Here is a 16,198-nt window from a genome sequence, read left to right on the forward strand (position 1 = left end):
AAAATTTATTTTGCTTTCATTAAACTAAAGCTTTGATGTAATTGATGACCCAACAGTACAATTAATGTGGCTTTGTTTCTCTCACAGGGGAAACAGCTGCCAAGCTGAAAGGTGCTATAGAAGTAGCTGACACAGTGTGTTACGCTGACTTCCTTCATCATATTTGTGCCTTTTCATAAATATCAAATTTCATGCTCTTCAGTGGGTTCGTTGTCTATAGAGTGCTAAAAATATCTTCAATCTTTCAGCATCTCTAATTAAAAAGTTGCTCTCAAGAACCTTCATGGGGCATTATCTCAAGCCTTATTTGATTCAAATAATTCAACACAGAAAAAAAGATGACCTTGTATTATATAGAAACCAACATATGAGGGAAATGGGTACCAGTTCATTTTCTGGGAAACAGGGATAGCTGCAGGTCTGAGAGGGCCCTGAATTTTTTAAAACAGGCTGGATATTGTTAAATATTTATTTGAGTCCATTTGGGGATTTCTAATGGATGGTGCTTGGTTTATTCTGTTTTTCTTGTGGTTTGTTTGCTGCCTTTGGAGAAACAAGAGGATAATCTACTCTTTACTAAAGTATGGCAAACCTGTGACTCTCAAGATACTCTCTGAGTCAGTCCCAGCCAGCATGGTCAAGGGTCAAGTATAACGGAAGTTGTGGAGGACCAGCTGTTACGTATCTACTCTAGAGCATTCTCTTGATCCTATCCACTTTATGTCTGAAACCACAAGGTCAAGTCACCTTGCATGAGCAAGGCTAGTTCACTCACACGGCTTCCAACACACAAATTAAAAGCTTCACTTCCATATAAGTACACCTTATATACTGGGATTGTGCATTGGTGCTAATTTTTATTATCATTTCATTATATTTTTATCATTGATGTTCTGTAATGCTTTTCATGTTGAACACCACACTGGGACCTTTAGGTAAAGGGTGGTATATACATTGAAACAACAACAACAACAACAACATTTACATGTAATTTAGACTGCCATCCTAAATGGATTTATATCAGAATAAGCCCCACGGAACTATGCAGTCTACATGCATAGGACTGCACTGTTAGTTTAAAACTACGATGCTATCAAACTAACGTACACTATGCAAATACTACATTATTATCGATTATAGTTATATCCTGCCTCTCCTCCCAAGAGCTCAAAGCTGTGTATATAACTCCTGTTTTTATAGTCACAACAACCCTGTGAGGTAGGTCCAAGGGCACCCTAGTGAGCAGGGGTGCCGACTATAGGGGGCTCTGGGGGCCTGAGCACCCACAAAAATTTTGTTGTGGGTGCTCAGCACCCACACCGCAGGGTGTGAAGCTCCAGAAGTCATGTCCAAAGCCTTGCGAGACCTTGGAGATACTGCCCGAGGCCCAAGGCCTTGCGAGACCTTGGAAACTGACTTCCGGTGTCACTGAGGTCGCAGGGTGCATGATGTCATGTGCACGCACTGGGCACCCATAACTTGGGGCCCAAGTCAGTGCCCCTGCTAGTGAGCTTGATAGCTGAGCAGAGATTTGAACCTGGGTCTCCCTGGTCCTAGTCCGATAATCTAAGCACTACACACCACCCTGGCTCTGATCATTATAGCCATGGATATCATTACAATCATGATTGTCATTAGAATATTTACACAGAAGGATAATGTGAAAATGTTTTTATAAAAAAATATATTCAAAAAAATATATCTCTGCCTACTTTTCAGTAAATGCTTGAATGTTTCCATGCTCGTACACAAGTCGCTGGAACACCTTAGACGTCTGATATCTGTTTTGTTAAATGAGCCGCTTAAAAATTAATCTTCCACCTCTTTAAAAACATGGCATTAACTGTAGCTAAGGACATAGCTGAAAAAGACAATTTGGAATGAAAAGAGGTATAAATTTTGCTCATCCTTTTCCTGCGTAGTGCAAATATTTAAAGTTTCTGCAGTTCTTTTTTTCTCATAATATTTCTCATGGATGAACAGAGAGTTTTAATTAGAAAGAAGCCTTTCTGAGACCTGAAGCTTCATTAGACTTGTTTGAATTCCTTGGATAGTGTAATTTCAAATTTAATAACACGCTATGCCAAAAACAATGATATGGTTATAGGGAAAAAATTACAGTGTGCTCTCAAGCAGGCAGGCTGAAAGTAATATTGGGGAAGTGTTATATGGTCGGGCAGACTTTCAAAAGATCTTGGAATCCAAAACTTGGTGACATGCAAGTTATAGTCTATTATTGTACTTAAGATGATATGCTGGAGCAGAATAATCTTCCCAAAGTCTCTCTGTGGGTATTTCATATCATTATCTCATTGTAGCCCAACACTACAACAATGTTGTAGTGTTCATGGATATCTATCTATCATCTATCTATCTATCTATCTACCTACCTACCTACCTACCTACCGTATCTATCTATCATCTATCTATCTACCTATCATCTATCTATCTATCTATCTATCTATCTATCTATCTATCTATCTCTATCATCTATCCATCTATATCTGTCTGTCTGTCTGTCTGTCTGTCTGTCTGTCTGTCTGTCTGTCTGTCTGTCATCTATCCATCTATATCTATCTATCTATCTATCTATCCATCTATATCTATCTACTTATCTATCATCTATCTATCTTCTATCTATCTATCTATCTATCTATCTATCATCTATCATCTATCATCTATCATCTATCATCTATCATCTATCTATCACTGCAAATCAAAGTCTTTAATCACCATGGGCTTTCACCAAGGCAAGAAGTAATATGTCTATCCCTTGATAGCTATCTCCAGTTGTATCATCTCTGCTATTAGTGTGTATAAAATGGGCAAGGAATCAGAGTACCAAGTCACACAATTTCTTGTCTTTGGACAATACTGCTGAAAGCCCAGGATAGACAACCTACAATCCTAGGGCTACATGGCAGCCTTTTCCTAATTTTATATGTTCCTCACCAGTGGTGTGCGGCCAATGGATGAAAGGGGACTAGGCTAGTTTCCTAAATGTTCCAAGTAAATTAGAGTATTAAAGCCTAGCGCCTCCCTCCTAAAGTCCAGGAAACTTATGCCCAGCTTAGGGAGGTAGGTGCGATGCTCCCATGTCCAAGAGCCTTCCTGCCACCTTCCCAAAGCCCACCCGGCTTGGAGGAGGAGGGAGGAGGGCTCCAGCATCATGCCAGAGGCCTAGTATCTCCTAGCTTACAGAGGAAGGAGCGATGCTCACGCGCATGGTGTCGGGATGTCAGGATACCACACACATGATGTGTCCCCCCCATCACCTTTGCAAGCTGACCCTAACTGTTCCCTTACCAAAGAATTCACCTCATGCCACTGTTCGTCAGCCTGATTCAAAAATTCATCTTCAGGCAATAATAAGTTCAGCCGCTCCCGAGTTGAGAAAGGAGTTACTTCCCCCAATAATTTCTCTACTTTCCTTCCATATGGTAATTCCATCTAATTCTATGGGAGGCTCTTTAGACTACAGCTTTTTGGTTTGTAGTGCCTATGCTTTACAAGATGAATTAATTAAAATGACGTACACAATGAATATCTGACACCCAGATCGACTTTCCAAGCGATCAAGAAAACAATTTTTAATCAGTCAGTATCTACTAGAGGAACAAATTAATCTTTGCCAAATCATTTTCTTGTATGCAGAATGATTGCATAAAACCATTGCAGAATTGTGAAATGTAATTTATCTAAAAATAAAATGGAATTGAGCTCTTGGAAAGTTATTTTAATACGTCTTTGGGGAGCATGCAAAATTACCAATAAATGAACTGCAACATCAATCTTAGTTTGTGGAGAAAAAACATTAGAATATCTTTGGGTCTCTGATACGTTCGTTATGCTGGTATAGAGACTCACATGAGCGCACCCAAGAACGAGTTGTTGTGAATGGGTTTGCACTAGTCTGCTCACTGAAAAAATAACGACTCAATTCTCATACGGTGATGACAAAAAACAATTACTTTGTCAACAGCCCACAAACCAGGTTATTAAATGCAGCTCATTAATGGCCTCATTCCCGGACATTCAGGTGGCAATGCACATTTTTCTAGGAGATTACTTCAGGGTAGAAATGTATAGGATTGCACTTTCAAGCCATTCAGAATAACTTCCTGAGTTGAAGAGAAGCGCTTGAACATAAAAAACATCTATACAGAACCCGGTTGTAGAGGAGCAGAGGAAATATCTCTATACAGTATACAGTAGCCCAGAGCTTTCCAAACTGTTTGTCTTGACACATTGGCTACAGTGTGTAGGTGTGTCACATGAATGCTCCCTGCACTCCTCCCGGGGCTGGAGAGGGGTTAGTTTAACCTCCGGTTTGCTAGTAAAACTGAATTACTGTATCACGAAATGATGCATGTCTAAAAAGTGTGTCACCAACATGAAAAGTTTGGAAAGCTCCGCTGTCGCCCTATGAGGATCCTATCCCACATAAAGAAAGTGGCAGTTCGGGAGAATGAACCATAGAATCATAGAATCATAGAGTTGGAAGAGACCACAAGGGCCATCCAGTCCAACCCCCTGCCAAGCAGGAAACACCATCAAAGCATTCTTGACATATGGCTGTCAAACCTCTGCTTAAAGACCTCCAAAGAAGGAGACTCCACCACACTCCTTGGTAGCAAATTCCACTGCCAAACAGCTCTTACTGTCAGGAAGTTCTTCCTAATGTTTAGGTGGAATCTTCTTTCTTGTAGTTTGTATCCATTGCTCCATGTCCGCTTCTCTGGAACAGCAGAAAACAACCTTTCTCCCTCCTCTATATGACATCCTTTTATATATTTGAACATGGCTATCATATCACCCCTTAACCTTCTCTTTTCCAGGCTAAACATACCCAGCTCCCTAAGCCGTTCCTCATAAGGCATCGTTTCCAGGCCTTTAACCATTTTGGTTGCCCTCTTCTGGACATGTTCCAGCTTGTCAGTATCCTTCTTGAACTGTGGTGCTCAGAACTGGACACATAACTGGACCATACTCACCCTGTGGAATGCCCTCCCACCAGATGCCAAAGAGAAAAAACAGCTACCGGAGTTTTAGAAGACATCTGAAGGCAGCCCTGTTTAGGGAGGCTTTTAATGTTTAATAGATTACTGTATTTTATTTTTCTGTTGGAAGCCACCCAGAGTGGCTGGGAAAACCCAACCAGATGGGCGGGGTATAAATAAATTATTATTATTATTATTATTATTATTATTATTATTATTATTATTACCCTGCAAACTGGCTGAGAATTACTTCATGGCTTTTGAATACTTTCCTGTGCAATAATACATTTTATCAGATGGGAGATGAAGATATCTGACTGCTTATAAGGGTCTGTCAGTGAACATGAGCAGGCATCTTGAAACCATTAATTCAAAGGAAAAAAATATAGCATATTGCCTGGAGGGAGTGAAATAAAATAGTGATTCAAAAATTGCTTAGATATTACACTAAACTTTAGACAATAGGGGAAATATTGTTGATGTAAAATAAGAAAACCATAACCAAGTACCAAAGTGACAACATCTGAAACACTCATTGATTGTGGGGAGCACTTTTTAACATATATATTAATGTAGATGTTAAGAAAGTGTTAGGTTAGGTGTTTGTCCACAAGATTGTACGCAGCAGGAATCATGGAATAATTAGAATGAAAGTACCAACTTACCCTTTAAATTTTAAAGGGCAAACTTGAGTTGTGTTCTAGACTGCTGTCTTCAAGGCGCCACACTGGAGACAGAAATCCTTACCAACGATATCCACTCTGGACAACCTGTTTTAACATTGGAATATTATTAACAAACAGATCTGTATTTCACTTCTCAGATTGTTTCGTAAAGTGTAAATTTGTTAGATTCACCTTTAAATGCAAACCGAATAAATTTTTTTCCTTTATCCCTGGCTTGGAGTGTTGGGTCTGAGCTGAAGTTGGCAGCACTCTCATGGAGGTGATGTTTGTGGTTGCTGTGATCTGCAAAGTCGCCAAAGCCCTCTACTGGGCCTCTTGTGATTTTGGAGCCTGCGTGTGTTGTCTTCCCATGGACATACCAGTACTCACCAATCACATCTCAATATGTGTAGATCCTGCCTGTCGAGTTGATAGCGACTTCTATGTCAACCATGCTTCTGCATAAACTTGCAAAGTCAATGTAACTTAAGGCATCCCGATACATACAATATCCAGAAAGGGAGAAATTTCCAGAAAGGAGAGGCAGAACCTCAAGTGGAGAAGAGGGAGAATTAACTGGGCAAACCAACACACGTCTTCCCTCCCAGACTTCAGCACAACAAAGGAGATGCAATTGTGTATATAAAGTAGGGGCAGGGAGGTGGAGAGAAGCCCCACTGTGTAAAAAGTTACTAAGATATAAAGCAGTCAGAATAGCTTCTATGCATCATGTCAAGGATATGGTATTATGCCTATTCGCATTCATTGTGTGCGTTCAGAATGTTCCATGAATGTTGTATAGTCAACAAAATGATTGACGCCTCAAAGGAAATGCCTTTCCATCCATTTTAGAAAAAAAAGATTTTGGACTATAGCAGATTTTGAATTGCTATATTTGATCTTCCCTGCTCCGAATGGAGAAAATGACAAAAACACCCACCTACCCTACAATTGCTTTCAGGTCAAGCTGGGATCAATACCCACCTCTCACTTCCATAGTTATGTATCCTGCCTTTCAGGAGCTGTATGCTTGCAAGAAGACTTTCAAACAACATAAAGAGATATTAATAAAGCCACGGTAACCATATGAAAATGCAGCGACCACGATCGTTTCCACAGGGCTGTTAGTGGTAGAAGGCCCTGTGGCTAGGAAAGGAACGTTCAAGCTGGAGCAGGCCCTGAGGTGAAGGCCCTGGAAGTAAATAAGTCTGGTAAAAATTGTCTGAGGAGACTTTAGGTTGCAAATTTACTCATGGGGGAATGGCACTTCAATTATTCAAACATTTTAAGATTTTTTAAAATAATTGTTTTCACTCATTTTTTTTCCATTAGTTTCTAATCATCACCCAACATTTTGCCACTTTTTGATGCTTTTCCCTCACCTCCTCCTACTAATTGAACCTTCAGCCAATTAATATTCCCTTCCGTACTATTACTGCTTTCCACAACCTCCTCTAGATTAATATATCTTTGCCATTATAATTCCCTGCTCATTTCTTCCCTTTTAGTCATCCTTTGAATAGTTTTGCTCGCTCAGCCCCTACAAGTCACTGCCCCCGATGTTGAATTTTCCTGTAAAGTGTTTTGTGATAATTGGAGGAAGGCAGGGGTGGGGAGGGGAACGGCTGCCTTGCGCTAAATACTTCAAGTAGGAGGACTTTAATTAGAAGGGATTATATCCTCAGTCAATCAGGCCCCATTAAGGTTAATGGTTAAATGTCTTTTTATAAGACATTAATAAGTTTAATAGCATGCTTGCTCTGTTGTCTGCCTACTATTAATGCTTAGAGTTTATACTAGAGTGCTTTTGTGGGTGTGTTTTCCAACCATGTCATACATATTACTTTTTCGCAGGAGTCTTTACAGTAACTCTCTAAAGTTGGTCAATAGTATCCTATATGTTGCAAATGAATAGCTAACGTTTAGAGCTAATGGCTCATGCAAGTTCACCTAGATGTCAAGTTCACCTAGCACTTCTTAAAATGTGTGTCTGTGTGGAGTGCACATTTGTGGAGTCTAATGGTGAAAAAGTCCTTTCTCAGCTGCATAAAAAATGTACATTTTGGAGTTCTCAACCAAGCTCTATTTGCATAAGGACTTCCACTCATGCAGTGATGCTTAGGCCAACTTTACCCCATACATTTAAAGGACTATGATACCACTTTAAACAGCTGTGGCTTCCTCCCGCCCCAAAGAATTCTAGGAGCTGTGGTTTGTTAAGGGTGCTGCAAGTTGTTAAAGGTAAAGGTAAAGGTAAAGGGGCCCCTGACCATCAGGTCCAGTCGTGTCCGACTCTGGGGTTCCGGCGCTCATCTCGCTCTATAGGCCGAGGGAGCCAGCGTTTGTCCGCAGACAGCTTCCGGGTCATGTGGCCAGCATGACAAAGCTGCTTCTGGCGAACCAGAGCAGCGCACGGAAATGCCGTTTACCTTGCCGGAGCGGTCCCTATTTATCTACTTGCACTTTGATGTGCTTTCGAACTGCTAGGTGGGCAGGAGCTGGGACCGAGCAACGGGAGCTCACCCCATTGCAGGGATTCGAACCACCGACCTTCCAATCAGCAAGCCCTAAACTCTGTGGTTTAACCCACAGCGCCACCGTTAAACAGTTGTGGCTTCCCCCTGCCCCAAAGAATCCTAGGAGCTGTGGTTTGTTAAGGGTGCTGCAAGTTGGTAGGAGAAGCCAATTCCCCTACTAGAGATACAATTCCCAGCGTTCCCTGGGAAGAGCCATTGATTGTTAAAACACTCTGAGAACTGTAGCTCCGTGGGAGGGAATAGGGGGTCTCCTAACAACTCTACAGCATCCTATTTTCACAGTAGCCAACCGGATGCTTTTTTAAAACAACAACAACAACAGTTATATATCAGAGAATTTTGAAAATGAAAATGCTTGCATATATTATGATCCAAATATCTTGTGCTAGATATTGATTAAGAAGAACATGAATGAGCAATGAATTAAGCTGCTGAACTGAACTTGCAGGAGGGAACAGTAAATAGGAGCTTGCCCTTTGCATAAATGAATGTTCTGGTGACCTTTAATGGCTTTTCCCTCCACCGTTTTTCACACACCATTGGCTTCAGTAGGGAAATGTCACGAGTCAAATCTACCTCTAAATGAGGCATCCTAAAAGCATGTAAAACAAAATCTTGCAACCCGCAGAGCAATTCACATCGATTTATGATTTCAAAAGATACGAAGTCTAATAGGGCTGGGCACTGGGTTAAAAGCTCAGATTAGTTCTGTTCATTCTGTGACCACTGAATGTCATGGTTGCTTTGCCTCTCTCTTCAGAACAGTGTGGGGCCACACTTGCAATCTCTTCTTGGACAAGAAACCCTATAACAAATGCTACAGTCATGAAATATACTCGGAGTCGAGAGTGAATTTCATGCTCTTTATTCAGCTCATAGTCATCAAGGAGAAGAAGAGAAGAATGGCTCTGTTCCCAAAACCATCTGCTTATATACATTATTTACACAATGGGCCTTGCGTGATTGGCTACTTCAGGGCTACACCTGTGGGCCAATCAGGTTGTGGATTGACTTCTGCCTGCAGCCTGATTGACTGCTCCTACAGGCCAATCAGGTTGCAGATTCACTTCTGCCAGCCGCCTGATTGGCTGCTCCTGCAGGCCAATCAGGTTGCGGATTCACTTCCACCTGGAGTTGGATTGGGTGGCTCCTGCGGATCAATCATACTGCTGATTCTGGATCCTATTGTTCTAGGATTCAGCTCAGTACATAACAAGTCACCAGTACGTCTTTTCATCTTGACTGACATCGATTTAAACTAGACAAGATAGGCCTCTCATATCCCAAATTCTGCCCTGCTGTGTTTCTCATTGTTAATACAGGGTGCACTGTTTATAAATGCACTGAAAGATAAGCTGGACCTGAGATGTCAAACTTAATTTCTCCCCTCTAGTACTGAATTGTAGCAAAGGTTTCTTCTGGACCTGTTCTCATTTCTTTTGCTTTTCTCTGTTTTGTTTCTCAGCTGTGGTGCACAGGCAAATAGAAGCAGACGTCCACAGATGTCTTTTGAAATCTATATATCTCCATATGCGCAAACAGGTGCTTCATGTTTGATCTGACTCCCCAGTCTAACTGTCACAGGTTCTGCACAGTTTTCTCTGCCCAGAAATCAGTAAAAGCAGCACACAAGCGTTTGGGAGGGAAAGAGGAGGCAAGATTTAGTGCAAATTTCCAGCACTGTAACTAGATTTCTGAAAGTACTAGATGTGCACAGGATCCTTTGCTCAATAAGAGCACATGGGGGGGGGAATGGACATGCACATATCAGGCACTGCACTACATTTAAGAATAATGAAATAGGATTGTAGACATGGTGGGGAACTTGTAGGTGATCTGGTCTAGAGGTGGGGAACCTTTGGCTCTCCAGGTGTTGCGGAAATACAGCTCCCATTACTGCTAGCCATTGACCATGCTTTCTGGGGCTGATGAGAGTTGTAGTTCAACGATTTCTGGAGGGCCAAAAGTTCCTAACACCTGATCTAGTCCAACCCACCTCTTGGCTCATGAAATTCTGAGCCACAGCACCACCATCACTAGAGAATCCCCAATCTCTCCTTGGAAAGTGCTTGCAGAACTCTAAATCTGAGCTTGCTGTTTCTCATTGTTAATACCGGTATTACTTTCCCTGTACAAAACCATGATGATTTTCCAGACTGATTTCTACAGGGTTCAGTCATACTGTGTTTCCAAGAAGCGGTTTTTACCTTAATGCAAAATGATTCTTCGAGCCCTAAGCAAAGGACTGATGCTTCCCCATCAAATGCAATTAAAGAACCAGCACATTGTTGGTTGGTTTGTTTTTGTAATTTGAAAGCTCACTTTTCTAAAAGTAATGCATTGATTTATTATACAGTCTAATGCTCACTGATGCCACACACACACACAAATATTATATATTACAGATGGAACTTCAGCAAATTACATCACAGTCTGATATGTCTATTCTGAAGTAACTCCCATTGAGAGGTGCTCAATCATAGGTAAAAAGATTTTGGGCTGCAGCCTTACAGTGCAATCCAAACTCAAGATTCACTGAGCTGAGAGACTCTTGGTTTCTCGGATCTGGGGCTCAGCCAGCCTATGTGGTAAGGTCACCTCCCCATCCTTGCTCAGCCAAGATATGTTGGCAGAACCTGGTGCAAGTGCCCCAAAAGGGGCGGCCCCAGGGGTGTGGCAGGTGTGAGAGAGGGCAAGGGAAAATGTACACCTATTAAAAACTCCTTTCAGCTTGGTTACATGATTGACAACTTAAGCCAGCAAAACGGGTGGTGTCAGTCAAAGAATGGCAGAAGCTTCAAGAGTGGTGATGAAGGTGGAGATATCAGTAGGAACTAGACTACCATTGTGGATCGGGCTGATGTCTGTGATCCTAATCTCTCGGTTATGTATGCTGTGTTTCAGTGCAATGCTTTTGGGGCCTCTTGAGCATGCGGCAGAGCTCCGGGGTGAGTTTCCTTTCCCCCATTCTTCTTATGTACCAATAAAGGACACTTGTGTTTGAGAGGGCTGCTGTTTCCTGATGTGTTTTTCTGCCACCCTGACTCCACACTCTCCTTGCCCTGCGAGAGCCAATACCTGTCTGTGGGGCTGGACAGGGATGGGGATGATGAAGGGATGCCCCAAGCCCTCAACCCTCTCAGCAGGGTTGGAGGCAGCGGCGTGGCCTCAGGTACAAGATGACCACTGTGAGATCCTTCCTTTGAGGCAGGAGGCCACAGCTGCTTCAAACCTGGCACTGTGCACACTTTCTGATGGTATCAGAGAGGTGGCTAGGCAGTTGGGTATGATTGCAAAGTCCTCACCGGGTGTCCAGTGGAAGGGGGCATTGCTGCCTCCATTGACTGCAGTGGCGAGATCCTGCAGTGGCGTGTGGTTGGCATCTACCATCATATGGGGGTGGTGGCAGGGCTTCAAGAGATGTCCCACTCCTCCAAGATGAGATCCAAGTGGTGGCTGGCATGGCATCTGGAGTGTGAGTTTTGAAAAACTTCAGTTTCTGAAAACCTACTCATTTAACTTATCTTGCAATGTCATGTTTGCTTTTGTGAGTTTGATTAGCTACATTACATTAGGTACGAACAATTAAAATCTGACTGACTGGCTGATCTAGCTACAACTGTTTGTAGCTGTGTTGGCTCATTGGAAAAAGAAATCAAAATCGTTACAAAAACATTATTGTTTTCATTAGTGCTGCGGAATAATTTTTTCCCAAAGACGATTACAAAAATTATTTGCCTGTACAGAATAAAACAAACAAGCCACGATTCAATACTTTTCCGAACGGAAATCTCTTTTGTTATCCTTTCAAAGATAATACTTTCCTTAGAACCAGCCAAAGCATTACCAAATGGCCAGCAAGGTGCATAGAATTCCTTTTACGGCTGGATGCAATGCTAAATAAAAATGGTAAAAGGGGCAGAGGGGAGCATGTCAGAAAAGCCCTAGGTAAAGGTAAAGGTAAAGGGACCCCTGACCATTAGGTCCAGTCGTGACCGACTCTGGGGTTGCGGCGCTCATCTCGCATTATTGGCCAAGGGAGGTGGCGTACAGCTTCCAGGTCATGTGGCTAGCATGACAAAGCCGCTTCTGGCAAACCAGAGCAGCACACGGAAACACTATTTACCTTCCCGCTGTAGCGGTCCCTATTTATCTACTTGCACTTTGACATGCTTTCGAACTGCTAGGTTGGCAGGAGCTGGGACCGAGCAACGGGAGCTCACCCCGTCGCAGGGATTCGAACCGCCATCCTTCTCATCAGCAAGCTCTAGGCTCTGTGGTTTAACCCACAGCGCCACCTGGGTCCCTGGCAGAGGGGAGCATGTCAGAAAAGCCCTAGTATGGGTCAATTCTATAATTTCAAAAATGTAGAAAATAACATCGGGATTAAGGCGTTTGCTCAGACTGTAGTGGTGGTGGCGGCACATGCCCTTCTTCTGATATGAAATGCTTTTGCGGGGGGACGACAAAAAAATGGAGGGTTAAGGAGGGTCAGTTGCAGAAGAAATGGTCCTTTTTTGATCTGAGGAATGTTGGAGGTTTGTCCTTTATCTTTAAACAACAGTGTCTGTCAGGGGAGTGCTGGGAGGCAGCGTTGCTCACCCAAATCCTGATGCCTCACATTACTGCAGGTTACTGAGAGAGAGGGGCAAGGCAGCGGGGAACTGTGTGTTGTGGTCACAGCAGCAGGAGAGCTGGATTGGGCCTGCTGCTTCCCCTGCCTTGTGCTGACCTCTCTTTTGCCTCATTCCTCTTCCTCTCCGTCTTAGTAACCAGCCGTGATGCCACAGGTGAGCAACAATAGAGGATGGTCCTCCATGAATCAGGGCACATGTCTGGATTGGGTTCAGCAGGTTGGAAGCCATAAAAACATTCAAGCCATTCTCAAAACTTGGGAAATCTCCCTAACCATTTGCTTTCTGCAACCTATTTTTGATTTCTTTTAATAATTACAAAACTGAGCAATTTTTTTTCCTGAAAAAGAAAGACGAACACTTTGCACATTAAGAGTCAACAACTATAATTACATTTTTTAAAATTAGAACAGCTGTTCTGGGCGAAATGCAAACCGCAACAACACTCAGTGGGTGATGAAAAGTGGAATACAGCTGTTGGTTAGAAACTGAGATGGAAACATTGCTGGGTATTGAAAAAGAAGTAGAAAAGAGAGAGTGAGAATGCAGTTTATACAATATAAGGAAAAAGAAGCTTATACAATACTCTGGTGAGGAGTCACTTTTCAGTAAGCACTTTTCTTTTGAGACAGAAAAACCAGCCACTTCTTTACAACATGCTGTCACCACCAAACTGTCTTAATCCCTTCATTTTAGCCGTGGCTGCATGCATTATAGTTGTGGCCTTATAGTTAGCTCCAGAGTCACAAACATGCCATCTGTTTGATAGAACAATCCATTGTCAACATTTTTTTCTATTTTTTATTTTTCTGTTAACTAATATTACAAATATAAATCCTGGATAAAGCCTTTGATAAGGATAATGATGGTGGTGTATCTTATATAATAACTATCTTTTCTCATCCAAAGCCCTGCAATGCTTTGTTCTTCACAAGAGATGAGCTTGTGGAACCACCCCAGTACTAAAGAAGATAAGCACACTGGATGGAAAATCCCATAAGGTGTCAGGGACTGGGTGGACGAAGAAGAGTGGTGGGACACACCAGTTGGGGAACCCCAAAGCGGAACCCCAGAGGAGGAAGGCTCAGTGCCAGGAAATTGGTGATGGGACGGACACCAAGGAGATGTCAGAGGGAGAAGATTGGGAAGAGGAGAGGGGTGCTGAAGGGGCAACAGAGTTTAGTGAGCAGGAAGAGCATGTGATGGGGGCAGTTCAGACTCCAAGGCTGATGCAGAGGAGGGTGGTTAAGGGTCTGCTGAATAATCCCAGGAGTCTCCCTCTCCTGATGCGACAAGCTCCCCTCCCATCTGGTTTCCAAGAACAAGAATGAGAAGAACATAACAGTGGTCAGAGGTGCACAGACCCAGTTTGAGACTGCTTGGAAAACATCTGGGAGAGGAAGAGCCTTAGAGAGAAGTGAAAGGCAGGGATCTTCAGTCCTGGCAACTGTTCCATAGGGGCAAGACCTACTGGGGAGTGTTGCTGATGTCACGGCTAAAAATTGGCCGCTGTTTCTTTAATGCTGGGGAGCTGGGTCAGCATGAGTCAGCAGCCTGCAGTGACTCATGCAACCTTTCACCTAATTGTATTGTACCTGTATATATGTTAGTGGTGTTTGTTGGTTGGTTGGGTACATTGGTTGGTTGGTTGGAGAAAGCTGGTGGTGTTGATGTCTGTCGTTCTGCAGTTAAAGGCTTTTAAGAATAAAAGCAGAATATACTCTGCAAGGACACTCTTCGTGGAGTCTTTTGTGCCAGGCAAAGCAGGTCAGAAGCTTTGCCATATTTTTCCAAAACACTGACAGCTGAGACCACTAGGCCGAGCTGTATGTTTCTTTCCTTGAATATAGAGTTAGCTTCCCTGACAACAGAGATCTGCGTCCTTTATTGCTGACCTGCGTCTGACTCCAGCCGTGACAGCAGGTTACTTTTGCTCACAATTTTGGGCCGATGAAATATTTTTGTCCAGATCGGGTCCATTATGGATCGCTTATACCGAAGCAGTGACTTGCACGACTTATTCTTTTCCACTTTTAATTTCTTGTTACCAGAAACACTACCAGTTGTTTTCCTTGCAATTACATTTTCTGGGTGGAAAGAGATCTCTAGAAAAAAAATAAACATCTCTCACAGAGCTGCTGATCAATAGAGGGATTTGCTCCACAGTTTCATTAGTACTTGGCAATTGATTACTGGGATTAAGAAAGAAAAATGCAGTTAATAAACACAGCACTTCTGTGAAATCACCTATTGCTGAAAAATGCTTGACAATTATGGATAAGTAAAGAAAATGATTTGTTATAATGGCAGCAGATAGGATTCCTAAACCATGAAAGTACTTTATTTTTCAAAACCTTTGTCAGACAAACATTTAAACATTCCTATTCATGCTGAGACCATGTTTTATGCTGCTGTTGGAAAGAAGCTCTGCGGTGATCAAGGACATATCAGGAAATAGTAATTTGTTATAATGGCAGCAGATACTAAAGGATTTTTAGATCAGATCCTTATAAGCACTGTTAAGAGTTGGTGGGGTGTGGGGGAGAGAGTATGCTATACGCCGAGACCATTCTAATCCCCGGAATAGCCAGACAGCTTTATGGTGAGCCATTAAGGAAACAAAGGGAATGACTCTGTGCCAGATGACAAATGGGTGGGCCTCCCTCCTTCGACTCACTGGTAGCTAGAAAGACAAAGGCCAGAGTTGAGAGTAGAGTGTGTGTAAACTAGAAGCTGGAAGCAGCAGGCTGGGAAGCCAGAGAGACAGAGCAAAATGCATTGCACTGTTCCCAGTGTTATAGAAGTCATACGCACATCATACCGAACCCAGAAGTGACCCGAAAACGTCACAAAAACAACATGAAAGGGCAGGGTGGAATTGGGGTTTTTGCAGGCTTTTTCAGTGGTGTTTCAAATATATGCAATTTCACATAAATGCACGATGCCTTGGAACATCACCTCTGAGTAAATTGGGAGTTGCCTGTAATTCAAAAAAGCAGAAACAAAAATGCTTGGATTTTGAGAATATTTCCACTTGCTTTTTCCTCTTAGATGAAAAATAGGCATACTATACTCTCTGAATAGCGGAACCATTCTGAACACCATCAGTTCCCATACTGAGTGCTCTGTGCTATTAACTTGTGTTTGCTGACCAATCTATCTCATACTTTAATGGGAATACTGTAAGTTAATGTTCCATAAGTGTTCATATTCATTTCAATGCCATACTTCTCTTTCATTCTTCATATTGCTTTAATAAATATATTGGGCACAAGCATGGTGCTTTTTAAAATAATAATAATAATGATGGAGCATGTTTATGGGCAAATTAAACCCAGCAGTTTTGTATAACAGAAATATGG

Source organism: Zootoca vivipara, chromosome 10 (assembly GCF_963506605.1).
Source record: "Zootoca vivipara chromosome 10, rZooViv1.1, whole genome shotgun sequence".
NCBI lineage: Eukaryota > Metazoa > Chordata > Lepidosauria > Squamata > Lacertidae > Zootoca > Zootoca vivipara.